Genomic DNA, 14,318 nt, shown 5'->3' with positions numbered 1-14,318 from the left:
CACATTGGTTGATGTTGGCAGTGGTCGGAGGCCGACACGAGACCAGTACCGTAGATCCAAATGCGAAAGTGATCACGTTTTTTGATATTCCTTCAGTGGCCATCGAAATGCTACTCACTAAAAATGTTTGTACATAAAGTGATAGAAATATATGATTTTTCTGACTGCGTGGGTGTAGCTGGATACAAAACATGTACAGTTTAGGAGTATGGTAATAATTTTTTTCATGTATGATTTAAATCTACTGGTTAAACTGGTTCGTATAGAAAAAATGATGTGATTAATGTATGGAAGAATATTCGTGAAACGGTGTGGATTAAGATAACCTTAAGGAAAAATGGTTAAGAAAGGGGTCCATGACAATCAGATGTGCGAGAATTGATAGTGTGCTACCCTCAGGTGCGAGGCTGACTTAGGTATGAAGTTATGGCCGTTGACCTGATCACGAAGGGTCAGGTTAAGGGCTAGGCCACCATTTTCTTAGGGTTGTACAGTTGTATTCAAAGGGTTTGCATGATAATAGTAATTTATATCGACGAAAAGTGATGACATATCAGTTAAGTTACCTATTGGAAATTGAGTATCTAATCGGTATCCCTCAGGTGAATGGGTAGAATGGTTCAGAGTAGGGTACAGTGGGCCTAGTATGTGATGGGTGGATGTGGGCGAGAAGTACACACATGTGCTCCTGCAGCATGATTGTGGTCCACGTTTTCCCTATCCTCCGGGCTGAGTAGTCTAGCAAGCTGTTCAGTTCCCATGAATAAAGATGTTTAGGATAATGGATTGAACCAGGGCATGTGAAGCGTCTGAGGTACACCATGGAAAGGTCTGTGGGGGTCTGGATGTGAAAAGGGAGCTGTGGTTTCGGTGCATTACACATGACAGCTAGAGACTGAGTGTGAAAGAATGTGGCCTTTGTTGTCTGTTTTCTTGGCGATACCTCACTGAAGCAGGGGATAGCGATGTTGTTTTCCCGTGGGGTGGGGTAGCGCATTCTTTTGGAAAATTAAAAAGACGATAGGGGAGGATTTCCATCTCCCCGCTCCTTCCCCTTTTAATCGCCTTCTACGACACGCAGGGCATATGTGAGAAGTATTCTTTTTCCCCTATCCCCAAGGATATATATATATATATATATATATATATATATATATATATATATATATATATATATATATATATATATATCTATATATTTATTTTGCTTTGTCGCTGTCTCCCGCGTTTGCGAGGTAGCGCAAGGAAATAGACGAAAAAAATGGCCCAACCCACCCCCATACACAATGTATATACATACACGTCCACACACGCAAATATACATACCTGTACATCTCAATGTACACATATATATATACACACACAGACACATACATATATACCCATGCACACAATTCACACTGTCTGCCTTTATTCATTCCCATCGCCACCTCGCCACACATGGAATACCATCCCCCTCCCCCCTCATGTGTGCGAGGTAGCACTAGGAAAAGACAACAAAGGCCCCATTCGTTCACACTCAGTCTCTAGCTGTCATGCAATAATACCCGAAACCACAGCTCCCTTTCCACATCCAGGCCCCACACAACTTTCCATGGTTTACCCCAGACGCTTCACATGCCCTGATTCAATCCACTGACAGCACGTCAACCCCGGTATACCACATCGATCCAATTCACTCTATTCCTTGCCCGCCTTTCACCCTCCTGCATGTTCAGGCCCCGATCACACAAAATCTTTTTCACTCCATCTTTCCACCTCCAATTTGGTCTCCCACTTCTCCTCGTTCCCTCCACCTCCGACACATATATCCTCTTGGTCAATCTTTCCTCACTCATTCTCTCCATGTGCCCAAACCATTTCAAAACACCCTCTTCTGCTCTCTCAACCACGCTCTTTTTATTTCCACACATCTCTCTTACCCTTACATTACTTACTCGATCAAACCACCTCACACCACATATTGTCCTCAAACATCTCATTTCCAGCACATCCACCCTCCTGCGCACAACTCTAACCATAGCCCACGCCTCGCAACCATACAGCATTGTTGGAACCACTATTCCTTCAAACATAGCCATTTTTGCTTTCCGAGATAATGTTCTCGACTTCCACACATTCTTGAAGGCTCCCAGGATTTTCGCCCCCTCCCCCACCCTATGATTCACTTCCGCTTCCATGGTTCCATCCGCTGCCAGATCCACTCTAAGATATCTAAAACACTTTACTTCCTCCAGTTTTTCTCCATTCAAACTTATATATATGAGGACTAAGCCTAGATATAGGCTGAATGTGAAGGGGACGTCTATGGTCATTGTGCCTTTAGGTGGTAACAGTAGGATGTAGTGAGGTCCTACGAGAACCATCCTTCATGGTAAGAACCATCGAGTACTGTATGGGGCAACTTACCCAGTCTGTCGGCTGATGATGAATGTAAGACTGTCCTTGATATGATCGCGTATTTCTTTTGGAAGTTAAGGGAGTGTGATCACTATTCACACTCCCTGGTGTGTTTAGTCAGGGAATTTTGAGCTCGTAGCATATCCAGTCTGTGTCCAGTAAAGAAAACTGCTGTATCAGGTAAAATGATTAGGTTTCTTTACTTTGAATCTTTTAGACTGAAAAGTCAGCCTGTTTCTGTAAAACTAATTATGGAGTATAATAGTTGATGCTCAGATATGTGGAGTAATGTGGTCAAATGTAGTCGACGCTCGTGTCGTCGGCAAAGGCTGAGTTCGACTTGTGCGCAGGAACTGGTAGTACCGATTGATAAGCACAAGGAAAGGCTAGGGACCCAGTAAAGATCCTTGAGGTACTCCAGAAACATTCTCTAGCAAATCAAGGAATATTAGTGAGAGGCGGATCGTTTTGAATTGGAAAGGCAGAAGTCAAAATCACTTCACTGTTTTCCTTGAATATTGAAGTATTCAGGCAACCATAGAAGTATCATGATTGATTTGATATCAGATACTTTGCGCAGGAATATGGGAAGGGCAGATCTTTGGATTGCAATCTTTATGAGTTGAGAGATACTCGTATGTCCTTTTCTTTTAATGAATTATAAGAAAGTGATGAGTAAGGTTACTGCCACGTCTTCCATCTTCGTGGGTTGGGGGAATGAATTATTTTTATGCGTGGGGACGGTTCCTTCAGATATCTTTGATGCCATTGACTCGGGTCTCCATAACTGTAGGAGACGAAAGAAAACGAAAACTGGCGTAAACTGCTCTCATATAACTGGAGCGGGGCTGTGGCAGTTGATTATAAACCTGGATTCAAGGTAACATTTGCAGTGTTACACACACACACACACACACACACACACACACACACACACACACACACACACACACTATTTCCTTCATTAGTGAGGTAGGTTCAGGAACGGACGACAGAACCTCTTGGAAAAATCCCCTTTTAGTTCCATTCTCTTTTCCGTGCAAGATGGGAGGATATCCAATATCCACTCCTGCCCCCCATAGTTACCCCTTACGGTAAGCAGGAGATGCGTGGGGACGTATTTCCTCTCCCATTATCTCATTAGATGCTTAATATGGGGTGTTCGATAGCTTCTTACTTCAAATGATAGGGCCAGTCATTTGTCATGGACATCAGTTTGTTGTGAAATTACAAACATTTCGCTCTTTAGGTGAGAGTGATTATCACAAGAGCACGTGCACTTTAAGGGGAACGTCGCCAACGATCCTACAGGTGATTCAACCAGACGTGCAGATGAAGATATAACCAGTGACGTGCTTATCTGTGTCCTCTGCGGTCGATTTGTGTACAAGAGAACTTCTTGCTTGAGTCCCGTCTATGTCATCCTCCACTAAACATTTCGACAAGCACACAAGTCTGCCAGTGTACTTGGGTGTATCTTCATGAACGGTATGAGAAGAGAGTCTATTTAAGTTTCCTCGATTATGATCGTATAATTGATATTCTGTGTTTTCAATTTTATGTGTGGCATCAGCATACAAATTGTTCGCGTGTACATCTTGTATTTCATGTCCATCATCAGGCAGGGGTCTGCGGTCGTGTTGTGGTTCCAGCGCCCACCTGAAGTATACCTGCAGAAGGCGCCGCTGCTGGTTTGGCCGGACGGCAACGATAAAAAAAAAAAGTTCTATTATTGAGGATCCAGCGAGTGGGCAGTAAACTTGCTTGTAATTGTCCGACGTTTGACAGCCACTTAGATTACTCGCTCGGGTTGGTGTTAACGGAGGAACCTCATTTGGCGAGGAAGGGCCGTACATGGTCATGGTGATGGAGTGTGGCGACAGCACTACGATGATCATTAAGTGTGCTTGGCGACGAGGCTGTCTCGGCCGGTGCCCGAGGAGTTGAATGGATATATGTGACGCAGCACTTAACCTAGTCCTCCACCTCGGCGTCTCGGTAAAAGCTTTGTCAGTGACCAGTTTCTGCCTGGGACCGTCTGCAGTAGACCTGAAGAGTGAGGAGGCAAGTCTTTTCAAAGACCCGTGGGACCATTTGTGGGTTACTGATGTGATAGATGAAGTTAGGTCATTAGGCCGATTTTTTTTTTCTTTTTTTTTTTTCCCCTGACGTATGTGATACGAACTGAGTAACGGTACTCTATTAGAACTTGGTCAGTCTGCTTAGTTTCAATCAGGTTAAGAAGGGTTGTGTGTTGGCGTAAGTTAGTGTAACAAAAAGACTTCATTGAGTGACTTCACGTTATCGAAAGTTTAAAACCCTGGTTTAGTTTGGGTTGGATCAGCTAGATTGCGATGATTTACGTTACTCAGGGATAGATTGAACTGGGTTCGGTTGGTAAAAGACTAGCACAAGATGTTGGCTCGATTAAAGTTCACTTTATTTACGCTCAGGTATGGTTAAGGTTAGGTTGGCTTGGATAGTTAAGATGTAACGTTATCTTCTGCGTGTATAGCAGTACAGAATAATGTGCGAGGCAGTGTTCGTTGCAACGATATCAGCAAGACTTCTCAGGGCCGAAGAGAGCTAGGGAATTGTTAACTGCCGCTCGTAGAAGCTCATTAACGAACCTCTGGATTGTTGTAGGTAATGTTTTGTGGCTCGTCAGGCAAGGCTACAGCTGATGTGACAACTACCTTAGCACCACTTTTCTGTCAGGTAGAGTTGATGAAGAGCAGTTTTTCGTTCTACATGTAAGGCATGTGTACGTGTAGGAAGAGAGGAAAGTGATTGGTTCTCAGTGAATGTAGGTTTGCGGCAGGGGTGTGTGATGTCTCCATGGTTGTTTAATGTGTTTATGGATGGGGTTGTTAGGAGGTGAATGCAAGAGTTTTGGAAAGAGGGGCAAGTATGCAGTCTGTTATGGATGAGAGAGCTTAGGAAGTGAGTCAGTTGTTGTTCGCTGATGATACAGCGCTGGTGGCTGATTCATGTGAGAAACTGCAGAAGCTGGTGACTGAGTTTGGTAAAGTGTGTGAAAGAAGAAAGTTGAGAGTAAATATGAATAAGAGCAAGGTTATTAGGTACAGTAGGGTTGAGAGTCAAGTCATTTGGGAGGTAAGTTTGAATGGAGAAAAACTGGAAGAAGTGAAGTGTTTTAGATATCTGGGAGTGGATTTGGCAGCGGATGGAACCATGGAAGCGGAAGTGAATCATAGGGTGGGGGAGGGGGCGAAAATTCTGGGAGCCTTGAAGAATGTGTGGAATTCGAGAACATTATCTCGGAAAGCAAAAGTGGCTATGTTTGAAGGAATAATGGTTCCAACAATGTTGTATGGTTGCGAGGCGTGGGCTATGGATAGAGTTGTGCGGAGGAGGGTGGATGTGCTGGAAATGAGATGTTTGAGGACAATATGTGGTGTGAGGTGGTTTGATCGAGTAAGTAATAATAGGGTAAGAGAGATGTGTGGTAATAAAAAGAGCGTGGTTAAGAGAGCAGAAGAGGGTGTTTTGAAATGGTTTGGTCACATGGAGAGAATGAGTGAGGAAAGATTGACAAAGAGGGTATATGTGTCAGAGGTGGAGGGAACGAGAAGTGGGAGACCAAATTGGAGGTTGAAAGATGGAGTGAAAAAGATTTTTTAGTGATCGGGGCCTGAACATGCAGGAGGGTGAAAGGCGTGCAAGTAATAGAATGAATTGAAATGATGTGGTATTCTGGGGTCGACGTGCTGTCAATGGATTGAACCAGGGCATGTGAAGTGTCTGGGTAAACCATGGAAAGTTGTGTGGGGCCTGGATGTGGAGAGGGAGCTGTGGTTTCGGTGCATTATTACATGACAGCTAGAGACTGAGCATGAACGAATGTGGGCTGTGTTGTCTTTTCCTAGCGCTACCTCGTACACATGAGGGGGGAGGGGGTTGTTATTTCATGTGTGGCGCGGTGGCGATGGGAATAAATAAAGGCAGTATGAATTATGTATATGTGTATATATGTATATGTCTGTGTGTGTATATATATGTATACGTTGAGATGTATAGGTATATATATTTACGTGTGTGGACGTGTATGTATATACATGTGTATATGGGTGGGTTGGGCCATTCTTATGTCTGTTTCCTTGCGCTACCTCGCTAACGCGGGAGACAGCGACAAAGCAAAATAAAAAATAATATATATATATATATATATATATATATATATATATATATATATATATATATATATATATATATATTGTATTGAAATTGCGCTTTCATAAAACACATACTCATATCTTCCAACAGCAAGGTTTCGAATTCCCTACCATTTGTGTGGTAGCTGGGTGCGCCAACCACTTGGCTGATGTGTGTGTGTTGTTCACGTTTCTCATTTTTATATTTTGTTTTTATGTGAGAAATGAGTGCGATTGTTTTCCAAGGGTAAAATGTGTTTGTTTGTGTTGTGAGTAATCATCTCCTTTTAAAGAAAGGTGTTGGTGATTTTGAACTAACATAAAACTGGGCATTACATTTTATATAGGTGTCTGGAATTTCATGCTTTTTTATGAGCAATTTGGGCAGCATTGCTCTAAATCAGTGTGTCTGCCGTTGGACATATTGGTTTATCCATAGCTGCAGGTCATCTGAGCTAGGGAGCTTGCCTTACATCGGAACATACAGGAAAGTTGATCACATTTTCTAAAGCACCGGTGTATGTCCTGCTCCCCTACATCCCCCTTCCCCTTGCTCGTTCCCTCGCCGGGACGACCGCAGGCAGCAGACGACACGAATAGTCGCTTAGGACGGTGAGCCCCTCACACACTTTTATCTGATGTCTCACCCGCAGCAGCCTGCTGGACGGACCTTCGACACCTTACCTCAACTTCCCTTATACCTCAGCCCTTCTCTCGTTCCTCACTCATCTCCCTTAAGCAGCACTGGATGTGCTCCCGGTGCTTCCTCTCGATCAAGTCTTGAGACCAAGCAAGAGAGGCATACGATGTGACATTTGCTTCTCATGACGGTAAGACGCCGAGGTATGATGTCCTGGCCTTTGACCTGTTTCTTGAAGGCTAGCATAGAATCCAGGTCGTCCTAACGGAGTGTCGCACAGTCTTGTTCAAGGAGTTAAACGATTTTATGGGTCGTATTGAGTGCCGTATGGGGTGCGTTCATTCATGTTTGACGCGCCCTCGAGACGTGGCGGCGGTGAAGACGTCGGTCACCTGAGGGAGCGAGTTCCTCTCCTCACTCTGCCGGGGAGGATGAAGGTGGTGGTGGGAGGCCTGATAAGATAACGGCGATCCTTGGCGACCCTCTGGGGCCTGATAGTGGCAGACCTGGGCGGACGTTGCGGTCGGCTGCGGTTGACCCGCCTCGTCCGGAATTAGGAAGGAATTTTAAAGAACGGTCCGGGACGATGAAGATGTCACCCCGGGTGTCACCCGAGATAACGCTCGGCGGAATAGAAAGGAATTCGATGTATGTTTAACGTCGGGAAAGTGTTGGAGGAAGATGGTGGGTGAGATTTAGCGACGGTAAAAGTTATCTTATCAAGGACAGAAAATATTTCCCCTGAGAGAGTTTCTATTGATATGTTGTGCCATTTTTTGTTCACTTTATTTATGACTCGTCGTTCGTGGGTTAGTGCATGTGAAGACTCCAAGCTTGTGTCAGGGCTGCCGTGCGTCGTCCATTAATGTTCTGCGTAAATTTCCTCATTTTAGAATTGCTATGATTTCTGTGAGACTTTACGTTGATAGTTCATTTATTAGACGCCTTAAGCTGTGGGCAGATTAATTCGGTCCACTGTGCCTTCCTTACTTGTAACAGAAATCAAACTTTTTCTTAAGAACCGCTAAACTGTTTATGGCGAAATTTTATAGATGTTGTTCATAAACCGAGAGCTGTTACATGTGTGTAGAACTGATGTATGGGATTACGTGTACCTCAGCCTAGGAGGTCGGGGGTTGGGGGAACGTGGTTATGCATGGGGATGTAAAGAAAAAGTTTTCTCAAGTTTAAAGCTTTCTCGTAATGAACTGAGACAGGAGAGTTGAAACTGGCAGGAAGCATCGTACTTATACTGAGACTCACCTCTGTATGAAAGGAAGTCTTTTCATATCTTTCTGCTTGTACTTACAACCATATAGGTTGGATAGGCACCTTCATCTCACTAGCTACTAAGACAGCGTCGATTCCTGGCGACCTCCTGAGCTAGCCAAGATGCTTTGCGTGGTGGACGGAGCGTCGTGTGTATGTACGAGAATCGCATCAGTGTAGATGAAGATCCTCTAGTCATGGTTCTCCCATGGGGTCGCGTCTGGTTGAACGAGTGGTTCTGTAGAGATCATATGGATTGATTCATCTGTTGGAATGGTTCATATGGATTGATTCATCTGTTGGAATGGTTCATATGGATTGATTCATCTGTTGGAATGGTTCATATGGATTGATTCATCTGTTGGAATGGTTCATATGGATTGATTCATCTGTTGGAATGTTTCATATGGATTGATTCATCTGTTGGAATGGTTCATATGGATTGATTCATCTGTTGGAATGGTTGAAAGAAGCATTATAGATAAGTCTGAGAATATATTTCATAAGTATTTCGTTTTAGGTCCAAGACTTACATCATTTGCTCCTACTTGGTTACTTTGACAGTCTTCAGGCTCACACACTTCTAATTATTTATATTCCTTCTGACTTTGACCGCACTAATCTAAGTTTCTGATATCTTCCACCGTCACCGAGGGGTTCGAAACGACCGAGTGGTCTGTTGCTGTTTGAATTCCTTTGTAGAACGCGATTTAGACCACAATCTGGAAGTGTTGTTATTCCGAATTTGTATGAAAAAATGATATATATATATATATATATATATATATATATATATATATATATATATATATATATATATATATATATATATATGTGGCCAAATATTTATGCAAGTGGGCCATTTGTAGATATTTTGACTCTGGCGGATCATAGTGTGTGTGTGTGTTTGTGTGTGTGTGTGTGTGTGTGTGTGTGTTGTTTATAAAACTGGAGCAAAATTAAAAACAAAAATTGTATTGTCGTATCCTCTTTTTCTCTTTTATTACATAGATGCACGTCACTTTAGATTATATTTAATTAAGGCTTCCCACTTATATAATAATAATAATGATAATAACAACAACAACAACAATAATAATAATGATAATAATAATAATAATAATGATAATAATAATAATGATGATAATAATAATGCCAAGCACTCATTAGCGGGACGAAAAAGTATAAGAGAGAGGACAGAATCTTGATGGAGTAAGGGGAAGAGGCTGATTTATCAACAACCACGGAGACAGAGCGGCCTGAGAGGAGGCTAGATGTGAGAAAGCAAAACGAAAGAAGGAACCCAAAAGAGAGGAGCTTAGATATGACACCTCGATGCCACACAATGTCGGAAGCTTTGGATATATCAAGAGCAACTTCTAAGGATTCTCCAAGATCTTTCATGAATGACGAGCAGACATTAGTAAGATAGGAAAGAATATCACCAGTGGATCTCGCCTTGTGGAAGTCATTCTGATGATCAGAGAGAAGACTGTTAGATTCAAGATGCCTGAGGATGTGGGAGTTGAAGAGGGATTTAAAGACATTGGAAATGGTAGATGTCAAAGCAACAGGACAGTAGTTAAGGGGGTAAGAACGGCCACCTTTCTTTGGAATAGGGTGTACCAACGCATACTTCCAAGAGGAGGGAAAAGTTCTGTTTTTTGAATAGAAACGAAACATGATTATGCAAGCTCGGAGGCACACTCTTTCAGTACACGGGGATGGTTGCCACCAGGACTACAAGTCTTGCTTGTGTCCAGAGAAAGAAGCGCTTTTCGGACAGTTCGAAAAGAGATTACGGGGCGGGACGTAGGATTGGTAAGAGGAGCATCATGGGGTGAAGGATATATATATGAGAACCTTGCTTTGTGACAGTCCGAGGTGGTTGGAAGATGAATTATAAGGGTATGTCGTGACTGGGGAAAGGTCAGAGATCTAGCACAAACACTGGAGTTTACGAAAGGTTCTAGCAATAACATTTGTAAAATATCTACTGAGTTAGAAAATATCGTTTTGCTCTGAAATAATACTATTTGAAATTTTGTGGGTACTTTCTAAGGTTCAGCAGGAGCCGTGACCCCTATTTACTTTTTTTAAACAGACAAACCAGGTAGGTAAAATCTGCCCCTTTCCTGACTCATCCTCCGGCAGGTTTAACCAGCTAAAGTTGATAAAAGCAAACACAATCTGGATACTAACTTCGCCAGTTCAAGCTTACGCTTAACTTTTACATTTCATGAACTCATTCAAGATTTTGCTCTGATCAACCTAGTCAAGTGATGGAAGCCATCAATCAGGGTAAGATTGGAAGCCATTTAGAGGACCACCACTTCATAAATCATTCTCAGCATGGTTTTCGAATCGTTCATATCTTACAAATCTGCTTGATTTCTTTAATTACATGATCAACATGTATGACGAAAGTAAAACGATGTCATCTGTTGAAATCTTCGAAATAAAGCATTCGATAAATTCCCACACCAAAGGTTTCTATAGATGTGGATGCACTTCGGTGGTTGGGAAATTGACTGACTGACTGGCCATAAACAGAGAGTCAAGCCTCAGAATGGCTGGACGTGACAAGTGGTGTGCCACAAGGATATCTTAGGACCGGTTCTCTTTTTCATGTATATTAAGGAATACCTTATACATAATGAGACGAAAAGAACGGAGGAGAGTGGATGTGAGTCAGTCAGCAGTGAGTTAAGTTGATGCAGTGTGTGTGCCTACATGTTCCTCATGATTATGTGATTGTCGTGGTGGCGTTAGCAGGTACCTCATGGCGGCAGCTGTCTCGGTAAATATCAGGTTTTGGCAGATGGCAAAGACACGTGTGCAGTGTTAAGACTCTCGCCTGGTCTTCTTGGAAGATGAAGGTCTGGCGCGTCCCTAGCCTCCAGCCCGACCCGCGTGCCCGTGGGAGCGGTGCATTGTGTCCCCCGCAGCCCACGCCACAACGAGTTACGCGTATGTGCATAACTGGCATATTAATGACACGTTAGCTGACGGGTAAGTGGCGGGTGATATATGGGCGTCGGTGATGAGTGTGGCGTGAGGGGTGGCGACGCCCTGCCTCCTGGCCCGCCCGCACCACAAGGTGGGCGGCGGGCGGCACTCTCAGGTCGCCCCGCCCCCCCCACACCACCCAACCCTCACCCCACCACCATCATTCCACAATTAAACGTGCATTTTCTTTGCTCATTTACACAGGTTCAAGCTGATGTTTGTTTACATGTTAAGTATTTAGATAGGCTCCTCCACATGATCAGGCAGGCTCGACTCGTGCATTTTTTGCAAGCTAATGATGCTTCACGACAATAGACATACAGACACTTATACATGTGTACACGCTTACATAAACTTACACCCTGCATGGGCTAACGCATTATACTTGCACACATTCGTATGTAATATCCCTATAGCGAGTCCTCTGTATATACACATGATACCTTGTTGGTGCCCCTTATGTCCACATCAGGTTTGAGTCATTATACCAAGTGGTTAAGGTCCTCCTCCTGGGTAATACATGGAGTGCTACTCGGGACCTGAGGAGCGACGGATAGATAGGTCGTCTTCTCTCCGGTGCATGGCGGACCCAACCGTGGTGGTGATGCTGACGCCCTCGCCGCCAGGCCCTTCAGGGGACGACTAGCGCCGGCTCTAACCACGGTGAAGGATGTCCTAACTCTGCCTGCTGGGGTGGTTGTCTGTACCCGCGTGGCAGCCCTGTGATAGTTATGGTTGGCATGATGTTATCCAAGCGGGTCTTGGATGATGATGGTATGTGGCCAGGTGGTGCAGTCGATGATGGTGGGTGGACAGATGGTGCTCTGGATGGTGATGGGTGTGTAGCTAGGTGGTGCGCTGGATGATGGTTGATGATCTGGTGGGCACTGGTAATAGGCAACCCAAGGCATGTATGGGGACTCGTCTCGAGTATGAGGTATGGTGTGTTCAGGGTAGCAGTGAAGTGCTATCATTCGACGCCAGGATAAAGAAGGTTGCAGTTAGAAAGAGTGGATGATGATGGAACATTTACAAAAATGTTTACTACTGTTGTGTGTGGCAGATTTCTTAACAGCTGGCTACCCATTTAGTCAGATGGTGGCCACTGATCCATCTAGCTCAGTGGACAAGGCACCAGTGGAACATAAAACATCAAGTCCAACGGGGCAGAGGGTGAGCATGTGTCAGGTACTTAAGGCTGGGGCACGTGAAGACCTGTTCCCTCATCCTCTCTCCCTTCCTGATGCAGGAGGGAATCCCTCCCTCCCACAACCCACAAGACGTGTACTCCGGTTCTTTTCACAAGTGTTATCTCTCCTCGTGTATAATTAAGAAGAAAAAATAAGTAGTTTTGAGCTGGGTGGAGAAAAGGCAATGGTTAAAGGATCAGCGAGACGATCTATGAAGGTTGTATCTTTTTATTGGATAATTTTACCATATTAAGTTGACTTTATGCTTTACTTCCTTCCTTCCTTTCTCTTCCATCAGCGTTACTACCTATACCCTTGAGCACGACGGTACGACCTGAAGGTATGATGGCCTGACCTTTGACCAGACCAAGTGTCATTGTTTTGTCTTGTTCATGAGGCTAACCACCCCTCCCCCCTACTTGCCCCACCGTCCTTCAGCCATCTTGACTCCACCTTCCCACCCTTCCATCACCGTCAGCTGAAGATCAATGTCGCACATCAAACATTCTCTTCATACACCCATTTTCCCCACACCCTTCCCTCTCCCTTGCTTCCTTTAGCGTAACAACATCTTCGCCCTTTCTCCTATTCCGCCAGCTTCTGTCCTGTTGATCCTCCCTACCCACTTCTCTCCTGTACCCAGGCATGTTATGAACCTTGTGTTAAGGGTTGGGTGCTTTGCGGATGTGCCTGATAACGCGTTTGATTTAATCCGTTGTTAAGTTTCTCTCCTTTGCCCTCAGGTTGCTGTTTTTTTACTTGCTCCCTCACCCGAACGTGGGCTGTTGGCATTCAGGCCACAAATGAGACAATCTCTTTTTTCACACATAACACTTCTGACACCACGTAAATCACACGACTCGTTCTTCGTGGGCGCTACAGGGTAGTCCTACCTCTCGTCACAAGTACCCTGTGGGTCTGTGAGATATGTCCATGTGGTGTGATGCCTTGGTGTAGATCATACACAAACCTTCTCTCCTTCGATGGAATCACTCAGTAGCGCTGCTTGGGTTGCGCAGTGATGTACTGTCGCGTTGGTGTGGAGCCTGCATGCGTTTGGGTTGTGGTTAATTAGGTGGTGCCTGTGAGCGGATGGGTACGTTTGTGGGTGGTTTGGTTTGCCCCGGGAGAGAGAGAGAGAGAGAGAGAGAGAGAGAGAGAGAGAGAGAGAGAGAGAGAGAGAGAGAGAGAGAGAGCTTATGCATGCTTCCATGTGGAGTAGGTGTATATAAGCCACATGTAGCAATGCACAGCGTACATACTCAAGCAGCCAGCACAAGAATGGTGTTTAATCTGTTGAACCCAAGGTTATGACCCTTGAGCTCGACGGTGCGACCCTTGGGTATACTGGCCTCACTTTTCTACGGGGGTCAAAGGTCAGTCCATCATACCCAAGGATCGTACCGTCATGCTCATTGGTTGTAGCGTTGTACCCAAGGGTTGTACCCTTCGTCCTTGATTAACGCACCATCGTGCGCAAGGGATTTAAACAACTATTGTAGATTTGTTTTCCTCGATTTGGAGAAAGGAGGAATAAAATGTTTGGTTGTTTATTACTTAAGTCTGGGTCAGCTTAAACCCGATGAAAAAAAAAATAATTAATTTATGTGTGTCAGTTCTTATGAATCCTGTAAA

The 14,318-nt window shown here is 44.3% G+C and overlaps 1 protein-coding gene across 2 annotated transcripts in view; it reads left to right on the top strand.

The window, feature by feature from the left end:
* The window catches only part of LOC139754668 (uncharacterized), a 575,370-nt gene that overhangs the window by 387,726 nt on the left and 173,326 nt on the right, over positions 1-14,318 (top strand). The window lies entirely within an intron of this gene.

This window comes from Panulirus ornatus, chromosome 1, assembly GCF_036320965.1.
Source record: "Panulirus ornatus isolate Po-2019 chromosome 1, ASM3632096v1, whole genome shotgun sequence".
In the NCBI taxonomy this organism is placed as follows: Eukaryota; Metazoa; Arthropoda; class Malacostraca; order Decapoda; family Palinuridae; genus Panulirus; species Panulirus ornatus.
The sequence above is the reverse complement of the archived record's forward strand: the minus strand, read 5'-3'. Positions and strand labels throughout refer to the sequence as shown.